This window comes from Mandrillus leucophaeus, unplaced genomic scaffold, assembly GCF_000951045.1.
Source record: "Mandrillus leucophaeus isolate KB7577 unplaced genomic scaffold, Mleu.le_1.0 Scaffold541, whole genome shotgun sequence".
Lineage (NCBI taxonomy): Eukaryota > Metazoa > Chordata > Mammalia > Primates > Cercopithecidae > Mandrillus > Mandrillus leucophaeus.
The window spans coordinates 88,007-103,214 of record NW_012105820.1 but is presented as its reverse complement, the minus strand read 5'-3'; the positions used below and the strand labels follow the sequence as shown (position 1 = coordinate 103,214).

At 47.9% G+C, this 15,208-nt stretch overlaps 1 protein-coding gene across 6 annotated transcripts in view; it reads right to left on the bottom strand.

Annotated features, from left to right (window-relative positions):
• The window catches only part of FAM222B (family with sequence similarity 222, member B), a 131,474-nt gene that overhangs the window by 108,627 nt on the left and 7,639 nt on the right, over nt 1-15,208 (bottom strand). For 3 of the 6 annotated variants that reach the window (XM_011997492.1, XM_011997490.1, XM_011997494.1), the window contains exon 1: nt 10,037-10,187. The exons of 1 other annotated variant lie outside the window; for it this stretch is intronic. The gene's annotated coding sequence lies outside the window, so the exon portion shown is untranslated. Of the gene's footprint in view, nt 1-1,405; nt 1,440-10,036; nt 10,188-15,208 lie in introns of those variants that run through there. 2 more of the 6 variants (XM_011997491.1, XM_011997495.1) reach the window with 1 other exon arrangement.

Here is a 15,208-nt window from a genome sequence, read left to right as displayed (position 1 = left end):
ACCAATTGCTTTGAATAACAGCAAGAAGGGGGAGAAGTTGAAAACAGGATGTCCTACCTTGCAAACAAGCTATAAAAAGAATCCTCCAAAAAAGTGGAAAGTGATGCCAGTTAAAAAAGAAAGGCTGGGCACAGTGGCTCACACCTAAAATCCTAGCACTTTGGGAAGTTGAGGCAGGAGGATCACTTGAGGCCAGGATTTTGACAGCACCCTGAGCAACACAGTGAGACTCTGTTTCTATTAAAAAAAAAAAAAGGAAAGGGGCCAGGCACGGTGGCTCAGGCCTGTAATCCCAGCACTTTGGGAGGCTGAGACAGGCGGATTACAAGGTCAGGAGTTCGAACCCAGGAAACGGAGGTTGCAGTGAGCCGAGATCGCCCCACTGCACTCCAGCATGGGCGACAGAGGGAGACTTCCTCTCAAAAAAAAAAAAAAAAGACAAGTTCCACTGGGCATGGTGGCTCATGCCTGTTATCCCAGCATTTTGGGAGGCCGAAGCAGGTGGATCACCTGAGGTCAGGAGTTTGAGACCACCCTGGCCAACATGGTGAAACCCCGTCTCTACTAAAAATACAAAAATTAGCTGGGCATGGTGGTGTGAGCTTGTAGTTCCAGCTACTTGGGAGAGGCAGGAGTATTGCTTGAATCCCGGAGACTAAGGTTGCAGTGAGCCGAGATCGTGCCACTGTACTCCAGCCTGGGCGACAGAGTGACACTTTGTCTCAAAAAAAAAAAAAAAAAGTTCACAGAAAAAAAAAATTGAAAAATAAGGAAAAGGACTAGCACTGTACTATGAAGTAGTAGTTGTCATGCCACATTCCTGCAAGGCTAATCTCTCAAAGATATGAATGAACAACATATAAAGCAACTGAAGCTTGGACTCACAGGGTCATCAATCTGACTTTAACTACTAATATGTCAATGACTACTAAATCTGTATCTTCCTTCTGAACCTTTCTACTCAAGACCTATATATATATCCGGAAGCCTATTGGATTTGCTATTGGATTTCCCAGATACCTCAAATACTACACACCAAAATCAAACTTATTTCCCTCAAATGTAATACCCTCTTTTACTCTTGTATTCCCTAACTTGGTTAATGACATCACATTCCACTTAATTGTCCAAGCCAGCAATTTCAACTCCATCGTTGACAACTCCTTCTTCTCTACCCATTCCCCAATATAAAGTCAATGAGATCCTTTTAGTTACTCTCCTAAAAAGTTATTCAATCTGTCTACAATTCCACCATGACTACTGTGCCTGATATCTTCAATATCTCTCATCACACCAGTCTCCCAACCAACTAGTCTCCCTACAATCAATTGTGCCTTTTAAAATCTAACTTCTACAATGTCAACAGTTACTTCTACTTAAATAGTGATCTAAACATGTTCCTTACCTGGTTTAAAAACTCTTCCATGACTCCTCAGCACCTACAAAATAAAATTCAGACCCCTTACTAAGGTCACCCATAACTGGATTCCAACCCATCTCTCACCTCACTTCCTTCTATTCCTTCCTCATACCCCATGATCTTGCCACATTAAACTAGTCCACATGTCCATACTTCTTGCACATCTGTATCTTTGTACAAGCTATTTTTCTCACTTCAAACAGTCACTTTTCCAATCCTTTTTTTGGCTGACTCAGCCAAATTGTATTCCTCCTTCAAGACCCAACTGACTCTCTAGGAAGTCTTCTCTAACTTTCTCCTCCCACTACAAGGCAGAGCTAATGTTCCCATAGCACTTAGTACAGATCTCTATTACAGCACTTATTGTACTGACTCAACTATTTATGTGCTGGTCTCTAATTAAAATGTCGCTGCTCTTTACAACTAATTGATACAACAAGTTACAAATTTCTTTGTTGCTTCTTCATTCCCACTGCTTCACTTGGCTAGCCTTAAAAACAAAAAAAAGGGCTGGGTGTGGTGGCTCACGCCTGTAATCCCAGAACTTTGGGAGGCTAAGGCGGGCGGATCACGAGGTCAGGAGATCGAGACCATCCCAGCTAACACAGTGAAACCCTGTCTCTACTAAAAATACAAAAGATTAGCCAGGCCTGATGGCGGGCACCTGTAGTCCCAGCTACTCGGGAGGCTGAGGAAGGAGAATGGCGTGAACCCGGGAGACGGACCTTGCAGTGAGCCGAGATCGCGCCACTGCACTCCAGCGTGGGCGACAGAGCAAGACTCCGTCTCAAAAAAAACAAAAAACAAAAAAAAAAGGTGAACTCTTTTTCTTTTTTTTTTCTGAGATGGAGTCTCACCCTGTCAAAGCTGGCGTGCAATAGCGCGACCTTGGCTCACTGCAACCTCCACCTCCCAGGTTGAAGCGATTCTCCTTCCTCAGCCTCCTGGGCAGCTGGGATTACAGCTGCCTGCCACTAAGCTCAGCTAATTTTTGCTTTTTGTTTTCTGGGATTTTTTTTGAGATGGAGTCTTGCTCTATCACCCAGGCTGGAGTGCAGTGGCGCGATCTCAGCTCACTGCAACTTTCACCTCCCGGATTCAAGGAATTCTCAATCCCAGCCTCCCAAGTAGCTGGGATTACAGGCGCCTGCCACCAAGCCCAGCTAATTTTTATATTTTTAGTAGAGACGGGGTTTCACCATCTTGGCCAGGATGGTTTTGAACTCCTGACCTCGTGATCTGCCCACCTCGGCCTCCCAAATTGCTGGGATTACAGGTGTGAGCCACTGCATCCGGCCAACAGTGAACACTTTAAAAATGATTTTGTCATTTATATTTTAATTCCCTCCCAGCGCCTAGCACAAGATATAACACACGATAGACACTTAAATATTTGCTGAAGTTGATTGCTGAAAGGATCAACTCCAATATTTTTCAACAAGGCCACAGAACCCACAAAGCTTACGATTCAAGCCTAGTTATGACTTACTGGTAGAAAAAAAGACATTACACAAATTCGCAAATTGATACTTACGTTGTTTCTAGATTTGTATATTTTTCCCAACTAGTTTCAGGGTCAGTTCCCAGAAAATTGGTAACCAAGTAAATCTTTTAAACAAAACACTTATTTTTGTTGTTGTTTTAAATAGGGTCTCACTCTGTCTCCCAGGCTGGAGTGCAATAGTGTGATTACAGCTCGGATTACTGCTCACTGCATCCTTGATCTCTTGGACTCAAGTGATCCTACCACCTCAGCCTCCCAAGTAGCTGGGACTATAGGTACATGCCACCACACCCAGCTCATTTTTAATTTTTTGTAAAGGGAGGGTTTCACCATATTACCCAGGCTGGTCTGGAACTCCTGGGCTCAAGTGATCCTCCTCCTAGGCCTCCCAAAGTGCTGATATTACAGGCATGAACCACCATGCAGACCAAAATCACTTCTTATTTTTATTTATTTTATTTTTTTCAGAGTCTCCCTCTGTTGTTGCCCAGGCTGGAGTGCAGTGGCGTGATCTCTGCTCACTGCGACCTCCGCCTCCTGTGTTTAAGCGATAAGCGAGTCTCCTGCTCAGCCTCTCGGATAGCTGGGATTACAGGCGTCCACCACCACGCCCAACTAATTTTTGTATTTTTAGTAGAGATGGGGTTTCACCATATTGGCCAGGCTGGTCTCAAACTCCTGACCTTGTGACCCACCCGCCTCGCCCTCCCAAAGTGCTGGGATCACAGGCGTAATCCACCGCACCTGGCCCTAAATCACTTCTTAAACGACCTGTATTTTCCCATGAAATAGTATGATCCAGTGTTGTACCAAACCACCATTTAATAATTGAGCCAGCACACACCTGTAATCCCAGCACTTTGGGAGGCCGCAAGGTGGGCTTGTAGCAGGACAAGGTGCAGACAAAACCCCTCAGACACCGAATTAAAGAAGGAAGGGCTTTATTTGGCCGGGAGCTTTGGCAAGACTCACGTCTCCAACAACTGAGCTCCCCAAGTAGCAATTCCTGTCCCTTTTACGGGCTCACAACTCTAAGGGGGTCTGCGTGAGAGGGTCATGATCAATTGAGCAAGCAGGGGGTACGTGACTCTGGGCTGCATACACCAGTAATTAGAACAGGACGGCCGGGCGCGGTGGCTCAAGCCTATAATCCCAGCACTTTGGGAGGCCAAGACGGGCGGATCACGAGGTCAGGAGATCGAGACCATCCTGGCTAACACGGTGAAACCCCGTCTCTACTAAAAAAACACAAAAAACTAGCCAGGCGAGGTGGTGAGCGCCTGTAGTCCCAGCTACTCGGGAGGCTGAGGCAGGAGAATGGCGTGAACCCAGGAGGCGGAGCTTGCAGTGAGCTGAGATCCGGCCACTGCACTCCAGCCTGGGCGACAGAGCGAGACTCCGTCTCAAAAAAAAAAAAAAAAAAAAAGAACAGGACAGGGATTTTCACAGTGCTTTTCTATGCAATGTCGGTAATCTATAGATAACATAACCTATTAGGTCAGGGGTAGATCTTTAACTACCAGGTCCAAGGTGTGGCGCCGGGCTGTCTGCTTATGGATTTCATTTCTGCCTTTTAGTTTTTACTTCTTCTTTCTTTGGAGGCAGAAATTGGGCATAAGACAATATAAGGGGTGGTCTTCTCCCTTAGGCTGATCACCTGAGGTCAGGAGTTCGAGACCAGCCAGGCCAACATGGCAAAACCCCATCTCTACTAAAGTACAAAAATTAGCCAGGCATCGTGGCGGGCACCTGTAACCCCAGCTGCTCAGGAGGCTGAGGCAGGAGAAGCTTGAACCCAGACAGCAGAGGTTGCAGTGAGCCGAGATTGCGCCCCTGCGCTCCAGCCTGGGCGACAAGAGTGAGACTCCATCTCAAAAAGTAAACAAATAAATAAATAAAAATTAAAACAAAAATTGAACCAGCAAAGCAGATTACTTATTTCCCTCCTTGTATTAAATGCATCTTTAATAAAGAAAAGTTAGTATTTTTCTTGTTAAATTGTAGTCCTTTTCACTATAAGTCACAGAGCTTTGACAGGGAAACAATCAAGACCTTGAGAGGTAATAAGACAGAAGTAGATATTAAATACTTCTTTTTATTTTGTTTTGTTTTTTGTTTTTTGAGACGGAGTCTCACTCGCTCTGTCGCCCATGCTAGAGTGCTGTGGCACGAGCTTGGCTCATTACCACCTCCACCTCCTGGATTCAAGCGATTCTCCTGCCTCAGCCTCCCAAGTAACTGGGATTACATGTGACCACCACCATGCCCAGCTAATCTTTGTATTTTTAGTAGAGACGGGGTTTCACCATGTTGACCAGGCTGGTTTCAAACTCCTGACCTCAAATGATCCACCCACCTCAGCCTCCCAAAGTGCTAAGATTACAGCAGTGAGCCAACATGCTCGACCAATAATTTTGTTTTTAAACATAATGTTTTTAGGCCGGGTGCAGTGGCTCACACCTGTAATCCCAACACTCTGGGAGGCAGAGGCGGGTGGATCATTTCAGGTCAGGAGTTCGAGACCAACCTGGCCAGCATGGTGAAACCCCATTTCTACTTAAAATACAAAAATTAGCCAGGCAGTTAGTGCCGTGCCTGTAATCTCAGCAATTCAGGAGGCTGAGGCAGGAGAACTGCTTGAGCCTGGGAGGCGGAGGTCGCAGTGAGTTGAGATGGCGCCACTGCACTCCAGTCTGGGCAACAGAGTGAGACCTTGTCTCAAAAAAATAACAAATTAATAAATAGAATTAAAAAAAAAAAAAGATTTTCAGCTGGGCGTGGTGGCTCACACCTGTAATCCCAGCACTTTGGGAAGCCAAGGCAGGCAGATCGCCTGAGGTCGGGAGTTCGAGACTAGCCTGGCCAACATGGTGAAATCCCATCTTTACTAAAAATACAAAAATTAGCCAGGTGTGGTGGCGTGTGCCTGTAATCCCAGCTACTCGAGAGGCTGAGGCCAGAGAATCACTTGAACCCAGGAGGCAGACGTTGCAATGAGCTGAGATCTCGCCACTGCACTCCACCCAGGGCAACAGAGTGAACCTCGGTATCAAAAAAATAGAATAAAACAAGGCAAGGCATGTTGGCTCACACCTATAATCCCAGCACTTTGGGAGGCCGAAGCGGGTGGATCACGAGGTCAGGAGATCGAGACCATCCTGGCTAACACAATGAAACCCCGTCTCTACTACAAATACCAAAAGAAATTAGCCAGGCATGGTGGCGGGCGCCTGTAGTCCCAGCTGCTCGGGAGGCTGAGGCAGGAGAATGGCGAGAACCCGGGAGGTGGAGCTTGCAGTGAGCTGAGATCGCGCCACTGCACTCCAGCCTGTGCGACAGAGCGAGACTCCGTCTCAAAATATTAAAAAAATAATAATAAGAAGAAGCCAATAAATATTTCTTTTAGCCCCTGCTATGTCAGAGATTCACAGGAAGTCCTTCAATCTCCAAAGTTCCTGTCCCCCTTTGGAAAAACTTCTCACACAACAGGCAATCAAGATACTAGTCCACCCCTTTTTCTTTCCCAGGGGAAGAAATCCTCATTTTGTAAGGTCATGTACTGCATAAAAGTAACCACAAATACAAAAGAGAATAGAAGGAGAGGAGGACAGGAAATTCTCATCACAGCTGAACAAACCTCTATTATTTTAACGTAACATGGGTGGCATTTATGGGCTTATTTGAACTGATGGAAATTTCCAGTAGGGGTAAAAATGCATTACCAACATTAAAAATAAACGTCCAACTATTAAAAAATAAAATAAGATGGCTAGGCCAGCTTCAACACTTTATACTCTACTTAATGTATAACATTTTATACTCTACTCCATGTAGTAGTCAAAGATGGAATAAATTTTTGTAATGACCCATCACAATAGTAACAAATGCTTTCTTTTTAAAACCATTATCTTAAAGAAAGAAAAGTGAAACACATTTTACCAGAAGTTAAAAACAACCAGGTTCATTTTCCCCATTCCTATAAAATAATACACTCCCCTTATTTGTGAATCTTCAAGAACCTAGTATAGCCCCTCCCTACCTTTACTCAGGTAAAAGACAAATCACTCATTGATTTCCAAAAGGCCTTGACAGTTCAAGGTCTCAATCCTCAGAGCCAGCAAAGCTGAAGCGTCTATGTCCTTTTAAGAGGAGTCTGCATCTCTATTTTAGAAACCATTTTCTCGCTGGGCTTGGTAGCTTACGCCTGTGATCCCAGCACTTTGGGAGGCGGAGGCAGGCGGATCACCCGAGGGCAGGAGTTCGAGACCAGCCTGACCAAAATGGCGAAACCCCATCTCTACCAAAAATACAAAAACTAGCCAGGTATGGTGGTGGGCGCCTGTAATCGCAACTACTTGCAGGCTGAGGCAGGAGAATCGCTTGAACCCGGGAAGTGGAGGTTGCACGCAGCCAAGATTGCGCCACTGCAGTCCAGCCTGGGCAACAGAGTGAGACTCTGTGTCAAAAAATAAATAAATAAGCTGGGCGCGGTGGCTCACGTCTGTAATCCCAGCACTTTGGGAGGCCGAGGTAGGTGGATCACGAGGTCCGGAGATTGAGACCATCCTGGCTAACACGGTGAAACCCCGTCTCTACTAAAAATACAAAAACTTAGCCGGGTGCAGTGGCGGGCACCTGTAGTCCCAGCTACATGGGAGGCTGAGGCAGGAGAATGGCGTGAACCCGGGAGGAGGAGCTTGCAGTGAGCCGAGATTGCGCCACTGCACTCCAGCCTGGGCGACAGAGCGAGACTCCGTCTCAAAATAAATAAATAAATTAATTAAATTAAATTAAAAAGAACCCATTTTCTCTCTCCATAAACACATAGTTTGACTGTCCTCTGCTTTGTCTACATTAAAAAACAACGTCTCAGGAGTGTTTCTTCAGCCTCTCAGGAAAACCAGACACCTCTTAGGTTCCTCTTCTGAGATATTCCACCTGGGAGATCCCACTGATAAGCAGGGTAACAAAAAGTAGAGTTAGAGGGCTGCTGTATGCATATCTGACCTCCAAAATAGAGACAGGTCCCCAGAGCAGCCAGAAACTCCTTTGCAAAGGAAAACTTTTTATAATTTAAAAATAATAAAATGGGCCAGACGCAGTGGTTCACACCTGTAATCCCAGCACTTTGGGAGGCTGGGGGAGGTGGGGGTGCGGATCACCTGAGGTCAGAAGTTCAAGACCAGCCTGGCCGGCAATGGCGAAACCCTGACTATACTAAAAAAAATGCAAAAATTAGCCAGGTATGGTGGCGCGTGCCTGTAATCCCAGCTACTAGGGAGGTTGAGGCAGGAGAATTGCTTGAACCCAGGAGGCGGAGGTTGCCGTAAGCCAAGTTCGCACCACTGCCCTCCAGCCTGGGTGACAGAGCAAGACTCCTTTCCCCACCTCAAAAAAAAATTATAATAAAATAAAATGAAAATAAAGATAACAAAATAGCCAGGCACAGTGGCTCACGCCTGTAATCCCAGCACTTTGGGAGGCCGAGGTGGGTGGATCATCTGAGGTGAGGAAATCAAGACCAGCCTGGCCAACATGGTGAAACCCCATCTCTACTAAAACTACAAAAATTAGCCAGGCATGGTGGTGAGCATCTGTAATCCCAGCTACTCGGGAGGCTGAGGCAGGAGAATGGCTTGAACCTGGGAGGCGGAGGTTGTTGCGAGCCAAGATGACACCACTACAGTCCAGCTTGGTGACAGAGTGTGACAGAGTAAGACTCTGTCTCAAAAATAAAATAAAACAAATTGTATTTTCACATCCCTCACTGGGCAGCCCTCCCAGCTTGTCTCAAACTAGTTTTCACAACTCTTTTTTTTTTTTTTTTTTCCAGACAGAGTCTCGCACTGTTGCCCGGACTAGAGTGCAAATGGCGCTATCTCAGTTCACCGCAACCTCCGCCTAACGGGTTCAAGTGATTCCCCTGCCTCAGCCTCCCAAGTAGCTGGGATTACAGGCGCCCGCCACCACACCCGGTTAATTTTTTGTATTTTTAGTAGAGACGGGATTTCACTATGTTGGCCAGGCTGGTCTCGAACTTCTGACCTCATGATCTGACCGCCTCAGCCTCCCAAAGTGCTCGGATTACAGGCATGAGCCACCGAGCTCGGCCTTTTCTCAACTCTTTAAAGCACGTTAGTGCCAACTATATTACAAGGCAACCTAAGTTAGCTATGTTCAGTAAGTATTTTAACAGATTGGCCCTCCATCCTTTTGGGTGAGGAGCTACACACCGTTTGTAAAAACGCCAAAGAGTACGGTATTTTTCCTACAGAAGTCTGATGGCTAATTCGTCACATTACAGAACTGGTAGTTCTGCACATGATCTGCTATGCCCATACAGAAAACACGTATGTGTCTACTGAGGTTTTACAAACAATATGCTTCTTACCTTAACAGAGAAATCAGTCATTCCATTAACAATGGTAAGGTCTAACTTCCAGTATATTGTTGGTGACACATTAACATCAGCATAGTACTTACAATTCACAATTTGCATAAACAATCTCAATTACATAGGTGATGCTTGCAATAGCCCGTTTGAAGCATGACATCTTCCTGGTGTTCAGAAAGGTTAAGTGGGACCTGCTCAAGGTTACCTAGCAGCTTTATCAATGGTGGACTGCCTTTCGAACCTGCCTGACTCGAAGCCCCTACACCTCTTTTCCCTAGACCCCTCCCAGCTTTCAAAAGAGGGCTCCCGACTCCCATCCTCTACCCAGACCAGCCTATTACTCCAGGATACCGACCCTTCCTCTGCCTGGTTCAGAGGTGGCTTCTTCAGCTCCAACAGAGCTTTCATCCTCTACCACCCTCCCCTCGCGATCATTCTCTGAAATAAGCGGAAAAGAAGAGGCGACCAAAAGCTCCTGGAGGAAGGGATAATACAAATGGGCTGCTTCACTCCACAGCACGCAAACCCTTCCCATTCCACCAACCTGTCCAGCTCTGCAGCCACCTGTGTCCCAAATTCTCCCATCATCACCTCAAACTGTACCTCCCCCACGCCCTTCCGTCTCCCACAGTCAGAGCCCACCCCACAAAGTCATGTATCCTTCCGCCAAGTTACCCTCTTCCCACGCGTTGTCCACTCCCCCTCCACCACTACTCACGGTCGGTGACTGGGCCCGGCCCTCATGGCTGCTCCTTTGCCGCCCGCCGCCACCACTTCGCCACGTCCCGGCCCCTCAGTCACCGGCGCCGCTGTCGGGACTAGCAGGAGCCGCTCCTGCGCCTGCGCAGCGTGGAGCGCCTGGGCCCTTTCAGGCCGCACGCGCCTGCGCAGCCCCTGCCGGGGGCGTCTTCCTCAGTGCCTGATGGTCTCGACTCCTGGGTCTCTAGTGGACATGAAACTGGCCTTGAAGAATTCTGAGGCTTAGAGAATCTGGCGGCTGCCGCAGGGTACGCCTCTGGAGTACTGTGCCTAGGTTAGTAAACTCTTGGATCGCGCTTCCCCAAGGAGCCACACACTTACTGGCCCTTCCAGAATTCTGCATCCTACTTGCACTTAAAGGCCTGAATTCAGGTGCTCTGAGGTGACCACTGATGATAAATTTGGGTTTTGTTTGTTTGTTTGTTTTTTGGTTTTTTTTTTGAGACTAAGTTTCGCTCTTGTCCAGGCTGGAGTGCAATGGCGCGATCTCGGCTTACAGCAACCTCTGCCTCCCGGGTTCAAGCGATTCTCCTGCCTCAGCCTCCCGAGTAGCTGGGATTACAGGCATGCGCCACCACGCCCACCTAATTTTGTATTTTTAGTAGAGACAGGTTTTATCATGTTGGTCAGGCTGGTTTCCAACTCCCAACCTCAGATGATCCGCCCGCCTTGGCCTTCCAAAGTGCTGGGATTACAAGCATGAGCCACTGCACCCGGCCTGGGTCTTTTTTTTTTTTTTTTTTTTTTTTTTTGAGACGGAGTTTCGCTTTTGTTGCCCAGGCTGGAGTGCAGTGGCGCGATGTCAGCTCGTTGCAACCTCCGCCTCCCGGGTTCAAACGATTCTCCTGCCTCAGCCTCCTGAGTAGCTGGGATTACAGGCTTACGCCACCACACCCGGCTAATTTTTGTATTTTTAGTAGAAACGGGGTTTCACCATGTTGGCCAGGCTGGTCTCGAACTCCTGACCTCAAATGATTCGCCCGCCTCAGCCTCCTGAGTAGCTGGGATTACAGGCATGCGCCACCACGCCCACCTAATTTTTGTATTTTTAGTAGAAACGGGGTTTCACCATGTTGGCCAGGCTGGTCTCGAACTCCTGACCTCAAATGATTCGCCCGTCCCGGCCTCCCAAAGTGCTGGGATTACAGGCGTAAGCCACCATGCTTGGTCAAATTTGGGTCTCTTTCAAGAAGATGATCGTGTCTAGAATGTATCAGGAGTAATTATGTAAAGGCAGCTTTCCCATCCTAGAATACGCTACTAGCCAGGAGGTGCAATGAAGTCCTGGGGACCTTGTCAAAAGGAGGTGACCTCACCTAGAATGCACTGGGGACACCGCTAAGTTCAGTACGTTTATCAAGCATATGCTGTTTATTGGACAGAAATGTTCTAGGCATGGCGTGTGTGCTATTGAGAAATTTGCAGGCAAATAGTCCCCTACTTTCCAGCTCTCACTGTGAGCCTGGCCCTTTTTCAGACTGGGAAAGGAAAACCAGACCTTTAGTCCAGTGAGGCCCAACTGTCAGTCCCTAGACTACAGTCCCTAGGCTACTGTGCTGCTTTGGCATAGCCTGACAAGAGACTAAGCTCAACTGAGTCCTGAGAATTCAACAAAACAGACTTGAAAGCAGCAGGCAATGAACAGCAACCAAAGGGAAGAGGAGGTACAAGACTAAACTCTCTCCTCATCACCACGGCTCTTTTTTCTCTCTCAACTCCAGCGCTGGTCTCCTCTCTTCAGAGTTTGGACACATAAGGCCCAAGATATAACGTAAGGAGGTAAAAGAGAAGAAAAAAAGATGACAAGTTGAGTGCTCAGTGAGGAATGTTAAAAAAATAAAAATAAAACTGGGCATAGTAACTCATGCTTGTAATCCCAACATTTTGGGAGACCAGATTGGGAGGATTGCTTGAGCCCAGCAGTTAGAGACCAGCCTGGGCAACATAGGGAGACCTACCTCTACAAAAAATTTTAAAAATAGTGGCCAGGCAAGGTTGCTCATGCCTGTAAACCCAGCACATTGGTAGGGTGAGGCAGGCGGATCACCTGAGGCCAAGAGTTCCAGACCAGCCTGGCCATCAAGGTGAAAACCTGTCTCTATTGAAAAAATACGGCCAGGCTCGGTGGCTCAAGCCTGTAATCCCAGCACTTTGGGAGGCCAAGACGGGCGGATCAGAAGGTCAGGAGATCGAGACCATCCTGGCTAACCCGGTGAAACCCCGTCGCTACTAAAAAATACAAAAAACTAGCCGGGCGAGGTGGCGGGCACCTGTAGTCCCGGCTACTCCGGAGGCTGAGGCAGGAGATGGCGTGAACCCGGGAGGCAGAGCTTGCAGTGAGCTGAGATCCGGCCACTACACTCCAGCCTGGGCGACAGAGCGAGACTCCGTCTCAAAAAAAAAAAAAGAAAGAAAGAAAAGAAAAGAAAAAAAGAAAAAATACAAAAACTTATCCAGGCATGGTGGCGGGCACCTGTAGTCCCAGCTACTCAGGAGGCTGAGGCACGAGAATCGCTTGAACCCAGGAAGGGAGGTTGCAATGAGCCGAGATCGCACCACTGCACTCCAGCCTGGATAACAGAGTGAGACTCCATTTCAATTAAAAAAATAAATAGGGCAGGGCACAGTGGCTCACATCTTTAATCCCAGCACTTTGGGAGGCCAAGGCAGGTGGATCACGAGGTCAGGAGATTGAGACCATCCTGGCTAACGCAGTGAAACCCCCTCTCTACTAAAAATACAAAAAAATTAGCTGGGCGTGGTGGTGGGTGCCTGTAATCCCACCTACTCGGGAGGCTAAGGCAGGAGAATGGAGTGAAGCCAGAGGCAGAACTTGCAGTGAGCCGAGATGGTGCCACTGCACTCCAGCCTGGGCGATAGAGCGAGACTCCATCTCAAAAAAAAAAAAAAAATTAGCTGGGCGTGGTGGTGGGCGCCTGTAGTCCCAGCTACACGGGAGGCCTAGGGAAGAGAATGGCGTGAACCTGGGAGGCGGAGCTTGCAGTGAGCCGAGATTGCGCTGCTGCACTCCAGCCTGGGCCACAGAGCGAGACTCCGTCTCAAAAAAAAAAAAAAAAGGAAAGAAAGAAAAAATAAATAAATAGGCTGGGCACGGTAGCTCATCCCTGTAATCCCAGCACTTTGGGAAGCCGAGGTGGGCAGATCATGAGGTCAGGAGATTGAGACCATTCTGGCTAACACGGTGAAACCCCATCTCTACTAAAAATACAAAAAATAAGCCCGGCGTGGTGGCATGTGCCTGTAGTCCCAGCTACTCGGGAGGCTGAGGAAGGAGAATGGGGTGAACCCAGGAGGCGGGGGTTGCAGTGAGCCGAGATCATGCCACTGCACTCCAGCCTGGAGGACAGAGGGAGATTGTGTCTCAAAAAATAATAATAATAATAGATAAATAAAAATAAAAATTAAGGCCGGGCATGGTGGCTCACGCCTGTAATATCAGCACATTGGGAGGCCGAGTAGGGGCAGATCACCTGAGGTCGGGAGTTCCAGACCAGCCTGATCAACATGGAGAAACCCCATCTCAACTAAAAATACAAAATTAGCCAGGCATGGTGTCACATACCTGTAATCCCAGTTACTCAGGAGGCTGAGGCAGGAGAATCGCTTGAACCTGGGAGGTGGAGGTTGCAGTGAGCCAAGATCGTGCCATTGCACTCCATCCTGGGCAACAAGAGCAAAACTCCGTCTCAAAAAAAAAATAATAATAACTGGGCGTGGTGGCTTATGCCTGTAATCCCAGCTACTTGGGAAGCTGAGGCAAGAGAATTGCCTGAACCCAGGAGGAGGAGGTTGCAGTGGACCAAGATCGCACCACTGCATTCCAACCTGGGTGACAGAGTGAGACTCCCTCTCAAAATACATAAATAAATAGGCTGGGTGTGGTTGCTCACACCTGTAATCCCAGCACTTTGGGAGGCTGAGGTGGGCGGATCACCTGAGGTCAGGAGTACAAGACCAGCCTGGTGAATATGGTGAAACCCCATCTCTACAAAAATACAAAATTTAGCCAGGCATGATGTTGGATGCCTGTAATCCCAGCTACTCAGGGGGCTGAGGTGGGAAAATCAATTGAACCCGGGAGGTGGAGGTTGTAGTGAGCCGAGATTGCGTCACTGCAATCCAGCCTGGGTGACAGAGCAAGGCGCTGTCTCAAAAAGAAAAATAAATAAATAAATAAATAAGGGCCAGGTGTGGTGACTCACGCCTGAATCCCAGCATTTTGGGAGGCCGAGGTGGGCGGATCACGAGGTCAGGAGTTCGAGACCAGCCTGACCAACATGGTGAAACCCCCGTCTCTACCAAAAATACAAAAATTAGCCAGATGTAGTGGTGCACACCTGTGGTCCCAGCTACTTGGGAGGCTGAGGTGGGAGAATCACTTGAACCCTGGAGGCAGAGGTTGCAGTGAGCCTAGACTACACTCCACTACACTCCAGCCCAGGCAACAGAGTGAGACTGTGTCTCAAAAAAATTATTTTAATTAAAAAAAAAAAATGTTCAGGCCGGGTACAGTGACTCATGCCTGTAATCTCAGCACTTTGGGAGGCTGAGTAGGCAGAGTTCGAGACCAACCTGAGCCACATGGTGAAACCCCATCTGTACAAAAAATTTACCAAAAAATTAGCCGAGTGTGGTGGCCTGTGTCTGTAGTCCCAGCTACTTGGGAGGCTGAAGAGGGAGGATTGCTGGAGTCTGGGAGGCAGAGGTTGCAGTGAGATTCAACCATTGCACTCCAGCCTAGGGGAGCCAGACTCCATCTCAAGTAGAATAAAATTTTCCTCTTAAAAAAGAAAAGAAAATCCTCTACTAACCCCACAGCCCTCTCCTGCTCAGCATTGGCCCTTAATATCCAAGGGTTCAGCATCTAGGAATTCAACCAACTGAAGAACAAAAATATCTGAGGAAAGGCCAGGCCTGGTGTCTCATGCCTGTAAACTCAGCACTTGAGGAGGCCGAGGCAGACGATCGTTTGAGGCCAGGAGTTTGTGACCAGCCTGGGCAACATAGTGAGACTCTGGCCGGGCGCGGTGGCTCAAGCCTGTAATCCCAGCACTTTGGGAAGCCGAGACGGGCGGATCACGAGGTCAGGAGATCGAGACCATCCTGGCTA